At 39.7% G+C, this 13,478-nt stretch overlaps 1 protein-coding gene across 5 annotated transcripts in view; it reads left to right on the plus strand.

Moving 5' to 3' along the window:
• The first annotated feature begins 11,678 nt into the window (after nt 1-11,678).
• ADGRL3 (adhesion G protein-coupled receptor L3) overlaps nt 11,679-13,478 on the plus strand; it is a 437,355-nt gene continuing 435,555 nt past the window's right edge. For 3 of the 5 annotated variants that reach the window (XM_063455649.1, XM_063455651.1, XM_063455652.1), the window contains exon 1: nt 11,679-12,040. The gene's annotated coding sequence lies outside the window, so the exon portion shown is untranslated. The remainder of the gene's footprint in view (nt 12,041-13,478) is intronic. The other 2 variants (XM_063455648.1, XM_063455650.1) reach the window with 1 other exon arrangement.

The raw sequence follows: 13,478 nt of genomic DNA on the forward strand, positions 1-13,478 counted from the left end.
CTTAACTCTGTGTAGTTGTCCCTCATCCTTTTAGATTGTAAGCTTATTTAGGCCCCTAGTGTTCCTATATGTTTTGTTGGAAATATTTCTTTGTCTTGTTTTTACCTATTGTACAGTGATGCAGAATATGTTGGCGCTATATAAATATCCACAATTGAAGGTGACTGCTATCAGTGTTACATAATGTTGTCCTAAAGACCCATAAATCAATTATCATCAACCTCAGATAACAATAATATACTTTCTGAAGAAGACAAATATCCTGATGCAGATCTCGATGAACAGGGTCATCAGCAAAGGGCAAGGTTAACTGCTTTGCACTTTAGTAGGCATTTAATTAAAAGAGTGCTTACAAGCTACGTTTTTTTCAATCTGTATTTATTAATAAGGCACGCCACACAGAATCAAGACAAATAGTGTAAACAATAAAAATTAATAAAATCCATTTTTATAATGAGAAGATATTGTTAACCTCATGCGTCTCTACAGAGGGATCTGGATATATTTGGCCGGCAATTGCTTTCTTCTAAGAGAATGAAAGCAGTAGCAATCTGGCAGGGGACAACTTTTCACTGAATTAAGGCACCAAGACAAGGCATTGTCTTGAAAAAAACACAGTGGGAAATGTGCTGCGCTGTTGACGAAGTTTTGAAGAAAAGAGGCGGACAAAAATTGTGCAGTGATCTTACCAGTCTAGCGCTGTGTGGGTTTATGTGCAACCCTTTACTGTCTGTTTGATAACCCACAATTTCAATGTTTTTTTTTTAACTCGGATTGGCCCACAAGTTTGTTTCTTAGTGGATTGTATCTGGTACTGAGCAGGCTGAAAGATTGTGATGAGCTTATATGATGTTTCAGGAGGTGTGATTTTCATCATAGTGCTCTGCACACTTCCCAATAGTCTCAATTTCATCAGGACAGTCCTGATTTCTATGCTCTGTCTCACCATTCTGATGTTGTTCCCTGGTGTCCTACATCACTAGACATGCTGAGGGCACTGAAATCCAGTTCTCTGCATAGCCTGCCAATACTTTGGGTGGACCACCCCACCTTTTGGCAGCTCCATTGATCACATTACTGGCCCATCCCTTTTTCCCTGTCCACTGGCATCCTGCTTAATAGAATGCCATTGTTAGGGTGTGTGGCTCTTTTCTAAAAAGTAGTGCAAAAATGTCAAAGAAGAGGAGTCAACCTGGGAAGCACCAAGTTACAATACGCAAAGTTCCTCCTATGAAACACGGATCAAGCAAGAGCATGAGATATGAAGATGGAATCTCCAGGTCTAGGTGCAGGTGAAGTGTACCAACAGCTTTTCTTGTTAAACGCAGATACAATTATTCAGCATAATGTGCTGAATAATTGTATAATTCTACCAGAGGCCCATCGTAATAATAAAAAATTCTGTTAACTGGATAATTAACCGTCCCAGGTACATCAAGTAATATTCCGCCATCAATAATTATGAGCAGCCTGTAGAGCAAGTCTAAGCGTTTCGTCCAAGACCAGACTTTTTCATGAATTGATAAGGTCCATCTGTGAATCCCTATGTATATTTAAACAAATGGAGGTCATTTAGTTACTCCAATGGCCACTGGAGGGAATGCCCGCTTGCCATGTCAAGGCATACCTCTCAGGTGGGCAAAGATATCTATAATGAGACAGAGAGGGGTATTTTTTATATCCCCCTTCCCCCCCCCCCTACATGTATGGTCTTAAAGCAGTGTACACCCGTATAGAAAATATAATATAATAAATATTTTTGTCCATGGATAACGTTGCAAATCATTAAAATAACAAACATGTGGGGGCACAGCTGAACCACCGAGTCAATTAGACACCATTTTCTACTGCTCTCCAAAGCCATCCAAAGTCACATTGGGCCAGCCTGAGAGAACGATAGCAATTCCATCCGAGCACAGAGAGATACCCATGAATGCCCTTTCTATTTCATCCAAAAGCACAAGAAAACCATCCACAAGTCTCAGGCCTACCTTGCCCTCCCTTCAGTGTGGACCTCACAGCTACCAGCGGCACTTTTCCAAAACCTTGAGTGGTGGACCCAACTACCTATTGAACAACAGCAGCCTCACCACACCAACATGGAAAGAAGCTTGCAGAAACCACAAAAAGGTATGCTTAAAGACACCTGTGATATTAGGGCCCTGCAGCAACACTCCACAAGCCACATGATGGCTAGTAGCCAGTCACCTAGTAGCCTACAAGCTGAAGGGGAGGACTCGGCCTCAGCCAAAAAACAGGACATAGGACAATTAATGCAGGAGATGAAGCAAATGTTCGACACCGACATAAGTTTGGCTTAGACGGAGACGCAGGCAGTAACAGCCCGAGTACAGGCCTCGGTGGAGGACATATTAGATCTATGCCTAGAAGTCAAAAGCATGGGGGATACCCTGCAACAACTACAGTCTGCATGTACAGTATTCCAAACTACACTAGACGCCATGGAGGACCGCAGTCAGCGCGCAAATGTTAAAATTCAGGGGATCCCAGACACAATCAGGCCAAGCAAAATGCCACATTACCTGAGAAGACTCACTGCTATGCTCCTGCCACCCACCAAGGCTAAATAGCTTGAATTCGATTAACATTTTTTCATCAACAAAGCCAACTGAGAGCCCATACACCGGAGATACCATCTTCTTCCCATACCTGGGATCCTGAGAGAATTGTCCCAATCATTCACAGGAGCAGTAGGAGGAAGGAAGCAGGGACTTGAACATCTAATCTGTAGCAGATATCAGTCTGAGTCCCCAAGATATATTGGTTTATGTTTTCTTATTCATGAGTTGTCACCTTCATGTTTTTTTGTTTATTTTTTTTGTTTTTCCTTTAACTCTCCGCTGACTAAATTCCCTTAAGTGGGCCTTAACTATGCCCCCTTTGGTGAGGGGTTGACACTACACTTATCGAGCAGAATACTCCTCATGAACCCTCTACTAGTAATCTGATAGAGTATCTGGGCCTTCTACTATGGGGCCTAACCGGTGCTATCATTGGTAAATTTGGTCATGGAACACAACTATATTCATCTTCCATTTTACGCCCCATCCCCACATACTACCTTAATGACAGTAGTGTACTTGATGGAGGTGTGCAATAAATTTGCAACTCGTAGGTGTAGAAGCTATAGAGCTCACACTTGCCTTATTTACTAAAACCTAGACCCTCAAATACTCCCACATAGTATTGGCTGGTTTGATTATTATGAAAAAAAAAATAGTGCATTGTCATTTCTCCTGGTCCTATATCTCGTCTGTTTTGTTTTGCATACTTTCTTTACTACAATTGAAAAATACAGCCTGTGAACCTAGTATTGCACTACAAATATAAAGAATGATTTTTTAAAACCCAATATAAAACATGTATATAGAATAGACATCTACAGAAAAAAATAGGGTTGGGTACAGCTGGGTGCTTACCATCTGGTGAATCTGTTATTTAATGTGTCTTTAATTCCATCAAAGTGCCTTTCCCTTCAATATAAGGTGTCCTCTTCATAAGTCAGCTTGCCCTGGGTCACCATTGGTCTTTCGACAATTAATATCTGAATGACTCTAATGTATACCAACGCTTGGAAGAATAAATTAGCATCATCTTTCACGTGATTGACTATTTTTCACCCTGATGTTGTTCTTGCAAGGTTACCTATCAGTGTAGTGTGATTTTCTATCAAATGATTTCAAACGAAATATACACCAGGTTCTATGTATTTTTGTTCTGGGAAGTAACGTATTAATTTATTTTTCATGTCAGTAAGCACTGTTAACACATTTTGTAATCACAAACAATGTAGTTGATTTTTGTTTAATGAAAAAACCTGCTCAAATCAGAAACAAATAAATAAATAAACACAGCAAAACATTAACTTATTATGATTTCAAGTATATGCCAGAGAACATAAAACATACTTTTATAATAAAAATATTCTAATTATAAAAATTTAATTAATAATGTAATTACTGAAATACAAAATGCACAAAAACTAAAAACTCTTAAAGGGACACTATAGTCACCAGAACAACTACAGCTTAATGTAGTTGTTCTGGCGTGTATAGTATGTCCCTGCAGACTTTTTAATGTAAACAGAGAAAATACAGTGTTTACATTACTGCCTAGGGACACCTCCAGTGGCAGTCACGCAGGCGGCCACTATTATTACTTTCTGGGTCAGTGCTGCACAACATGCAGCACTGATGTTCAGCGTCTCCATGCTCTGCTGAACTTTTTCCATTCAGATGCATTGTGTCATGCGCAGAGTGGCATTTTGCAGAGGCTTAATAGTAATGGCTGGACTACTGGATTAGAGCATCTCCAAAACGGCAAGTCTTGTGGGGTGTTCCTGGTATGCAGTGGTTAGTACCTACCAAAAGTGGTGCAAAGAAGGGCAACCGGTCAACCTGTGTCAGGGTCATGGGAGCCCAAGGCTCACTGATGCAAGTGGGAAATGTTACCCTGCCTACTCTGATCACGCAGAAGAGGGGCAGCAAGGCCGGTGTGAAGATCAAAAACCCACCTCACTGGCTAGCTCATTCTCCTGCTATGTGGCCTGCAGGGACAGTGCTCATATAGAGAGACCATACTAGGTCTCCGTCGCCTGCACTGTATTAGTGCATTGCCATGGGTTACAATGGCAGAGATCTGACGGATACATTTCTACCACTATAGATACTATTCCCCCACTATGACCACTATCCCCCACTATAGCCACTGACCCCCAATACAGCCTCTATACTCCAACTGCAGCCATTATCCTTCCCACTATAGCACCTATTCCCCCACAACAATCCCTATTACCCGACTGTGGCCCCTATCTCCCACTTTAGCCACTATGTACCACTATAGATACTACCCCCTATTACAAATCATATCCCCACTAAAGCCATTGCCCCCCATTACAGCCCCTATAACCCATTACAGCCATTATTCTGTTACTATCGCCAGTATCCTTCCCACTACACCCCTATTCCCCACTACAACATTTATTCCCCCATTATAACACTACCTATCACAGAATAGTTTATATCCTCCCACTACAGCCATATTTCTCCACTATTGGCCCCATAGCCCCAACATTAGCTCCTAACCCTCTACTATAGCCACTAACAGCAACATTGGGAAGAAGGAGGGTGGACAGAGGCAGTTTTCTGCTCTAGGCAATGTTCTGCTAAGAAACCGTGGGTCCTGGTATTCATATACAGGTTACCTGGACACACACCACCTACCTAGAGATTGTGCCAGATACCACAGGATACATTCGATGATAGCAGTGATAACATTTTGCCTGCACTCCAAAAAAAGGGATCTTGGGAATTGGTATTGATACATTTTAAGACCACAAAATAAAATGTATTTAGTCATAGTATCTAACATAGGTTTCTAACATAAAAAATATTTTAGGAGTTTACTTTCTAAAAATATGATTCTCCATAATTTGGTACTACTTATCATCACTTCTTCTTCACCACTACCTTATAATCTACAGTTTCCTTTTCTTTTCACACAGTTCGCTGTCCCTGGATTTGTTTGACGAATTCCAACAAACTTAGAGTCATGCATTGTAGAGAGCATTATGATATCTTCTTTGTCTTCCCACACCGCATGATTTTCTATTATGCCATTTACACGTTACTTTTTTTCTTCCAAGTCTCCTAGTAAAAACACATCTTGTTTTATTCAGTCAGCTGCAGAAATATTGACAGGGAAGTGTAAATCTGATACTTTATTATGTTGAACCCTTGGTTTACCATGCCTCCAAAACTTTTGTAACAATTTTTTTGCGGAGGAACCAACAACACTTGTTACAGATTTTTTGTCAGTGTACGTTCCAAAGTTACATAAATATTTTGTTTGCCGCATAGCTCATTGATTTAGATAGCTAATCTGAATCTTTTTTTGGAACATTTCCAAATTAAAATATTCTCATCAACAGACAATAGCTGTGAACGAACAACGTAGTAAGTAGCTAGTATCATAGATCAGCTTGCCGCTACTACTTCACCAGTTCACGTTTGTCTATAAACACGTCAATTCTTTCATCTTAATTATCTTCATAATAATAACTTGGGAGTGTACAGGACCTCTCTCACCACTTAAACATGACCTTTCCTTTTTCTGAAGGAGCGTGTTAGCCTAGCATTAAGCAAGCCACTCTGAAAGTCTCCCAGTTGGCCTACAACATACATGCAGAAAGCACTGTTGAAAGCTAGGGGTCAAGTCCTGGGGAAAAAAGTTTGGGAACTCATCAAAGATTTCCGCCTCCCTCAAAAAAAAAAAAGTATTGTACACTTGTATGTATGTATATATGTAAGTATATACACTACTTTTTCAGAAATGACTGGGCAACATTTATTGTAAACTGCAGGTTTTTAGAGAGGACATCTCCAAAATTCACATGCAATAACCAAATACGTATAGAACAGATGTAACAGCAAAACAAGTTAGTTTGTTTGTCATGCTAAAAGAATAATCACTGCAATGTGTGATGCTTCCAATCGCAGGGAATTTATAAAACCAATAGTGTATAATAAAGCTGTGCAAGATGAACACATTTTGGTGACTTACACACTCCTACAGATACACACACAGACACACATACACACACAGGGACACGTTCACACACTCATACAGGCATAAATGTCAGCTTAACCCCTTAAGGACACATCACATGTGTGACATGTCATGATTCCCTTTTATTCCAGAAGTTTGGTCCTTAAGGGGTTAAAGGACCACTATAGGCACCCAGACCACATCAGCTCAATGAAGTGGTCTGGGTGCCAGGTCCCTCTTGTTTTAACCCTGCAGCTGAAAACATAGAGAAACTGCTATGTTTATATTGAGGGTTAATCCAGCCTCTAGTGGCTGTCTCCCTGACAGCCACTAGAGGCCGCTTCCGCGATTCTCAGTGTGAAAATCGCATTAGACTCATGCTCGATGTCCATAGGAAAGCATTGAGTAATGCTTTTCTATGGGCGATTTCAATGCTCGCACGCCACTGGCCGCGCATGAGCATTCGGCTCCACTCGGGAGCTGACGTCGGCAGCGGGATGTCACCAGCGCCGAGGGAGGTCGGCACTGGATTAAGGTAAGTGGCTGAAGGGGAGGGGGGCTCTGAAGGAGGGGGGCACCTAATAACCCTATAGTGCTAAGAAAACATGGCCTAACGGGAACGGCATTCCTTCTGGGGATAAAGTACAGGATTGCCATTTCAGGACTCGAGCCTTGGTTGAAACCCTCTCTGCATGGTCACAGTGCTCTCAAACTGTGCTCTCTGGGAAGAGTTCCCTGGTGTCCCTGGATGCAAAGGGTAACAGATCCCCCTGTTCTTGGATGATAATTTTTTTTATACCCTGGATCGGTATACAAATCTAACCGAACAGATTGCCCCATTTGGTTTGTATACCAAACAAAGTACCGAACACATGGACCACCCGGAACAGTCGTGTGCCACTAGTTGACCCACTTGACCTTACTAACACCTACACAAACCGCAAACACTTGAACATTCTAAGTGGTCGGCTGGGTGGCCACCGTTCGTATGGACGAACACGAGGCGGTGGCCATCTTGTTTTGGCAAACGCTTCCAGCGGTGTTTGGTCGTCCGAACTATTATCGGAGCACTCTGACCAATGTTCGTTCCTATTCATTTGAGGAAAGCGACGTTCGGTGAAACCAAAGTCCCGAACAAGAGGCAACGACTAGTTTTCCCATGAAGTGCTACTTTTGGTATTTTGTTGTGTTTGAAAGAGACATACCGCACAACCTGAATCTATGGAATTATTTTAGGCAGGAGCCTGGTGTGCGGTCGGTCAGAAATAAGACTTCCATGAAAATCCTGAACCCCTGTACCAATCTGGGTGATTTCTGGATATGTTGCTCACCCAGATCGGGGCTATCAGGGGATATACTTTTTGTGGGGTTTAGTGAGTTTTTTGGGGTACTTCCGGGTTGTCTGTAAAATTGTGTTCTTTTTCGCCTGGAGATAACTGAGTTAATACAGTACTTGACTCAATTATCTCTCAGGCAGAGGGGAGGGATTGCATGATGTGTATGGCAGTGTTATGTATTTTAAACTCATACCAAAAAAGAAAAGTCACTTACCTCGGAGTATTGCACTTTTTCTATATGTATTGTTTTTGCAACCTCCAATTTTCTTTTTTGGTATGTGTTTAAATTAAAAGGGGTTACCCCCCTATTTTTCTTTAATCACATGTCATGTATTTTGACAACGTTGTCATTGGTCTGTGACTTTGTACTACAGTCTTCCATCAGGTCCAGGTGGGAGTACCCCTTGCATGGGGATTTTCATAAAAGGCCAAGTGTGGTCCCCTTAAAATCAGTTCACTTCACCCTCAACACGCAGCCTCGTCTCATGATTGTAGTGAACAGCTAGACATGCTATAACCACTAGCTCCTATAAGAGCTGTACAGCTATATTGTCTCTATTGCCTGCTTGGAGATCGACTTGGGAATACTGCAGCGCTACCCACACTAGGGGAAAAGGACATCTCTGACGGTGGATACCCCTCCTCTATCGGGGTGATCGCCACACAAAGCATCAGAGAACTAAATCATGAGGCTTGCACAGGACCCTAAAATAGGGACTATCCCGCCTAAAGCGGGAAAGTTGGTAGACCTGTTGACATCTAATCTGATATTATAAAACATAACGTTTTGAGTCCACATTGTGTGTTACATTTCATGTGCTCCTGACAGATAACATAGTTCTCTCCAAATGGTACATTCCATTGCCATATGCCATAATTGTTTTACTATGCCTTAACTGAATGAATAAACACACAACCTTATAAATATACACACATGGACACCCATGCACTTGTAATTGCTTCTTAAAACATAGTTATGTCCACTGCAATTCTATGTTTGACTTCACTGCTCCATAATAATCCGGGCACCCACATGCATCTAATGGAGTAATGTTGCCTGTTTGCATGGGATCACTGCATATACTCCAACAATACCATATGTGTGCATGCACAGTGTGAACAGCACTTCAAGAGTTAACTGATTTACATACTTTGCCAAACTTTGCTTTGCAAAGCTTTTAAGTAAAAATAAAAGCAACGTTAAAGAATAAAAAAAAACAAAAAACAAATAGCACAGCTAAAAGCTAACCTTTAGTTAACTATTAGGTTGTGCTTAATTTAGAGAGCGGACAGTCTCTTTTTAACTGGATTATATATTGATGCAAGGAATGCTGCAAGTAGGGCATACTGCTGCTATAAAAGCAATATGGCAGGTATATGGGCAATGTTGACAACGTGGCATTATTCGGGCAAAGTATTCTGTTTATTTAATGCGCCATCTATATGGAAAATATAGTAGATGTGTTAGCTATATTAGCAATTTGTTAGTATTCATGCAATGCTGCAGCTATATTAATGTACTAGATGCACATGGCTGGACTGGGGCACCTGTAAATAAATAGATTTTTAAATAAACAGCCTCTACATGGGCCTCTCTTGCTTCTAGAAGACATTTAGTTTATACCTAAATAAACATATACGATAAATATTAAAAATGGGGATCCAGAGGGGACAACCTGTATTTAACGGGAGGGCACGCACAATGGCTGTCCCCTTCCACTCATGTGCGGCTGGTGAGAGGACTGATAATAGAGAGTATAGCCGTCTCTGTCCTCCTTCCCAGATAAGTGGAATGGTGGATAAAAATGAATTGATCTGGGGTACAAAAGACCCCCAAAACTGCCAGGAGGACAAGTACAATGGTTCTTCTCTTTCTCTCACTCAGTGGTAAGTGAGGGGTTAAAACATGATTACAAAGGTCCAATGAATCCCCTGCACACAAGGAGGGAGCTTGGGACCTCCTTTTAATATCATGTTAGGTAATGTCCTTTTCCATAGCGTTAAATAAAATATGCCCATAAATAATAATGTCATGCTATTAAATGCCAAGTTCGCTGACACTGAATAAAAAAATAATAAGGATCATATTGCTAAAAACCTCCTAATTTTTGTTTTCTTTACTGTATTAATTTATTACCCGCTTGCCCATTTATGAATTAGGTAAATAGCTCAGGAATATTGTTCAAGAATTCTTTAGCAATTCGTGAGCTATTTGAGGCACTTTTAGGGCCATCGGGGCTGATTTGGATGGTACTCCTGTCATGTGGATTAATTAGGAGGCATAGTGGTAAATTAAAGAGTATGGTAAATTCATAATTATAGTAAACTACCTTCTTAATTGAACCTTTGAATTGCTCCAATACCTACTAAATGATTCTGTTTGATTTTTTTTTTTTTTATTGTTACTGAATAACCCTGTTTGTATACTTTGGATGATCTGCAGTCCTTGATTAAGTGGTCATGGTGAGTTCATACACCTACGCAACTATTATTTCCCTTCAAAAACAAACACATTAAAAAAAAAAAAAAAACTTTAAAAAACTATATTATAAAAAGAAAAAAAACAAACGATTCAACAGAATTAAAAAAAAACAAGAAAAAAAACATGAAAATATATTTGGTGCAAAATAGCCCTGTTGCTTAAGGGGTTAACAGCAATACATAATGGGCCATATTTATCAAGGCTAAAACAATTCATAGGCAAATTGTTAACTGTGGAGAGATACTCTCCTGGTTGCCATGGTAATTGCTCTTGCATCACTTTGCCTCCAAATTGCACCTGTTTTACTTTGACAAAATACTGCCTCTTGCCCTTCACACAAACTAACAAATACACTGCAAGCATTCTATTATTATTATTATTATTATTACATATATATATATTTTTTTTCCTTTCCTATTTCAAAACTTGGTCTGTCTTCCTCTACAAATATGCTAGGTGGAGCTTTTTTTTTCTCTCTATACACTGATCTTGCTTACGAAATCCACATTCCAGCTTTTCTGTCTCACTCCAGTCCCCAACCCTAGCTGCTCATTGAGACTCTGGTAGACTGACAGTATAGTGCAGGATTTAACAGGTTTGTAGATTCTCCTATCATTTTGCTCATCACCACTTTAAAAAAAAAATATTTTTTTTTGCACACGTATCTGTAGCCTATTATCGATGCTTCTTTAAGAACATTTAATAATAATATTTAAAAAAATATTTTTTTTTTTTTTAATTCTTCTTCTTCTTCACCCTTACCCCCCTCCTTCCTTCTACCTCCCCCCCCCCTCCCTCTGTTTTCCGGCCCGGACTCTGGTGATGTGTTGCGCCTGATTGTGAATGCATACAGGCGTACACAGATAAGGTCACTGGCTGCAATTTCTCAATCTCTGGCACTTGGATGATACAATTCTGAATCCAATCAGGGAAAACGATCTGAAGCCACATCTGTGTGAACCATTAAGACAATTAAACCCTAGGGATGTTATAGGGTCGTGGAACATACAATTCGTGGAAAATGAATGATTTTCAGATGCCACCCAAAAGTATATATTTTTTTGGAGTGTAATTAAGGCACATAAGAGGGAGAAGCTGTCAATCGAAGAAGAAAAAAAAAAAAAAAAAACAACCCCTTCAATGAAGCATCCTTGTACCAATGGTTTGGTATGCACCAGTGAAGGAGATATGTTGCTGTGATTGCTGCAGTGCTATTGTATGTGGCTGATTTTTTTTCATTATTATTATTATTATTTTTTTTTTTAATATATAAATATATGTTTTCGGGGGAGGGAGATTGTGAAGGAGTATATTAGGTGATCAGCTGGCTCCTTTTTAAAGGTATATTTATTTTTATTTTTTTTCCAAGCAAAAGCCAGTGTAAAAAAAAAATAAAAAAATAATAATCATATATGTATCTATATGTACATTGGAAATCATAGACAGCTCCTGAAAATGGATACGTAATATGAGAAAAGGGATTCTCGTTTGAAAACTATTTTTGGGCGATTTGCTCCATTTCTGTTGATCTGAACGCTTATCGTCTGTGGATTTCTCTGCACCCGCCCTGGTGTCTCTTCATTGGAAGCTCTTGGCACGAGAAGGCATCTTCTGCTGGTAAAAAGCACTTCATGACTAAACCGGTGTTTGAAAGGTAAATACACATAATGGGGGGGATAGTGACTTATATTTAATCAAAATTTCAACACGAATCCCATCACTAACCATCATCGCAAAACACACACACACAGTTCATCATAAACACAGTGGCTGACGCATTCTACCCGTATCCTAGGTGATACCGGAGTGTTCCATAGCTATGATACATGTAGCAACATCAGCAACACATTAGAACTGGCGTAATTTCCTATGCATGAATTTAATTGCTCTATGTATTATCTTATAAAGGACATGGGATGATTTTGCTTTTGGTGTGATAATAATGCTGTGGGATCTGAATACCTCCATTTGTTCTTTCCTTTTATCTATTGTATAGCACTGATTCTTTGCAGGCGTTTTTTTTTTTTCTATAAACGATAAAGACACGCAGTGAATTTATATAAATCTATGGATGACTAATGATAATCTGTGGCACTTCCGTGTGAATCTATTGTTTTTGGTTCACCGTGCTCATTGTTGTGGTTCTAGACTGAAAAACAATATATTGCATCCATCTACCATCAATTCTGTGTTGCTATAGAAGTAGAGGTGTTGTCATGTCAGCTACCCTCCCCCTTTAATGCGATGTACTGTATATGATAAAACTGAGGTTATTGTCAGGGCTTGGGGAGAGAATATCCACTACCAAATTGCACCTGTATTAGCTTGAATATCTTTTTTTTAATTTTTCAGGAGACTTAAAATTCCAAAAAACTTGCAATCACCACTGTGGATTTGCAGTTAAATGTTACTGTCTTCTAAATAGGGTGAAATGATGGATGTGACAAACCAATGAATCTAATACACCTTTTCATTCATATGTGCACAATACATCTAAGGGGTTATTTGCTAAACTGTGAATTGCACTACATTGAAATCTGATTTGCAAAATCCAGGCTAAATGAACCAAGATATAATCAGAGCTGACTTGGACAAATCTGTTTCCAAATCAGTTATTCTTTGGCCTATTTTTTGCAATTTGGTTTTCATGCTAGCTACAGTTCCCTGTTTAGCGGATAAGCCTCTATTTGTTTTCAGATCTGTCTCAGTGGGAGAGCATTTGATCTACTGTTAGTAAAGATGCTGTGGTAATCAGAATGTGGTTTGATATTTTTTTTCAATATCGAAATCTAAGGATACACTGAGAAATGAGTGTTGCACTGTGATTCGACATACACCGCATCAATGTAATAATGAAACCAGGTGCCCTTTCGTTCTCTAGTGTGTATTATGTGTGTGTTTTTTTTTTGCTGGCTTTAGTGTCGAGCTTCTGTCCCTGGGGCCTCTCAACCCTAATTATCGTTGTTTTCTTATTTAGCTCAGATTCATCACATGCAGATCTGTTTTGAAGATGTGAATGTATATCCACCTTTATAAACCTTGTTGCATAAGGTCTGTTTTTTCTCTGCAGTGCTTCAAAAAAGAAAAAAATA

The sequence above is a fragment of the Pelobates fuscus genome, chromosome 5, assembly GCF_036172605.1.
Source record: "Pelobates fuscus isolate aPelFus1 chromosome 5, aPelFus1.pri, whole genome shotgun sequence".
Classification (NCBI taxonomy): domain Eukaryota; kingdom Metazoa; phylum Chordata; class Amphibia; order Anura; family Pelobatidae; genus Pelobates; species Pelobates fuscus.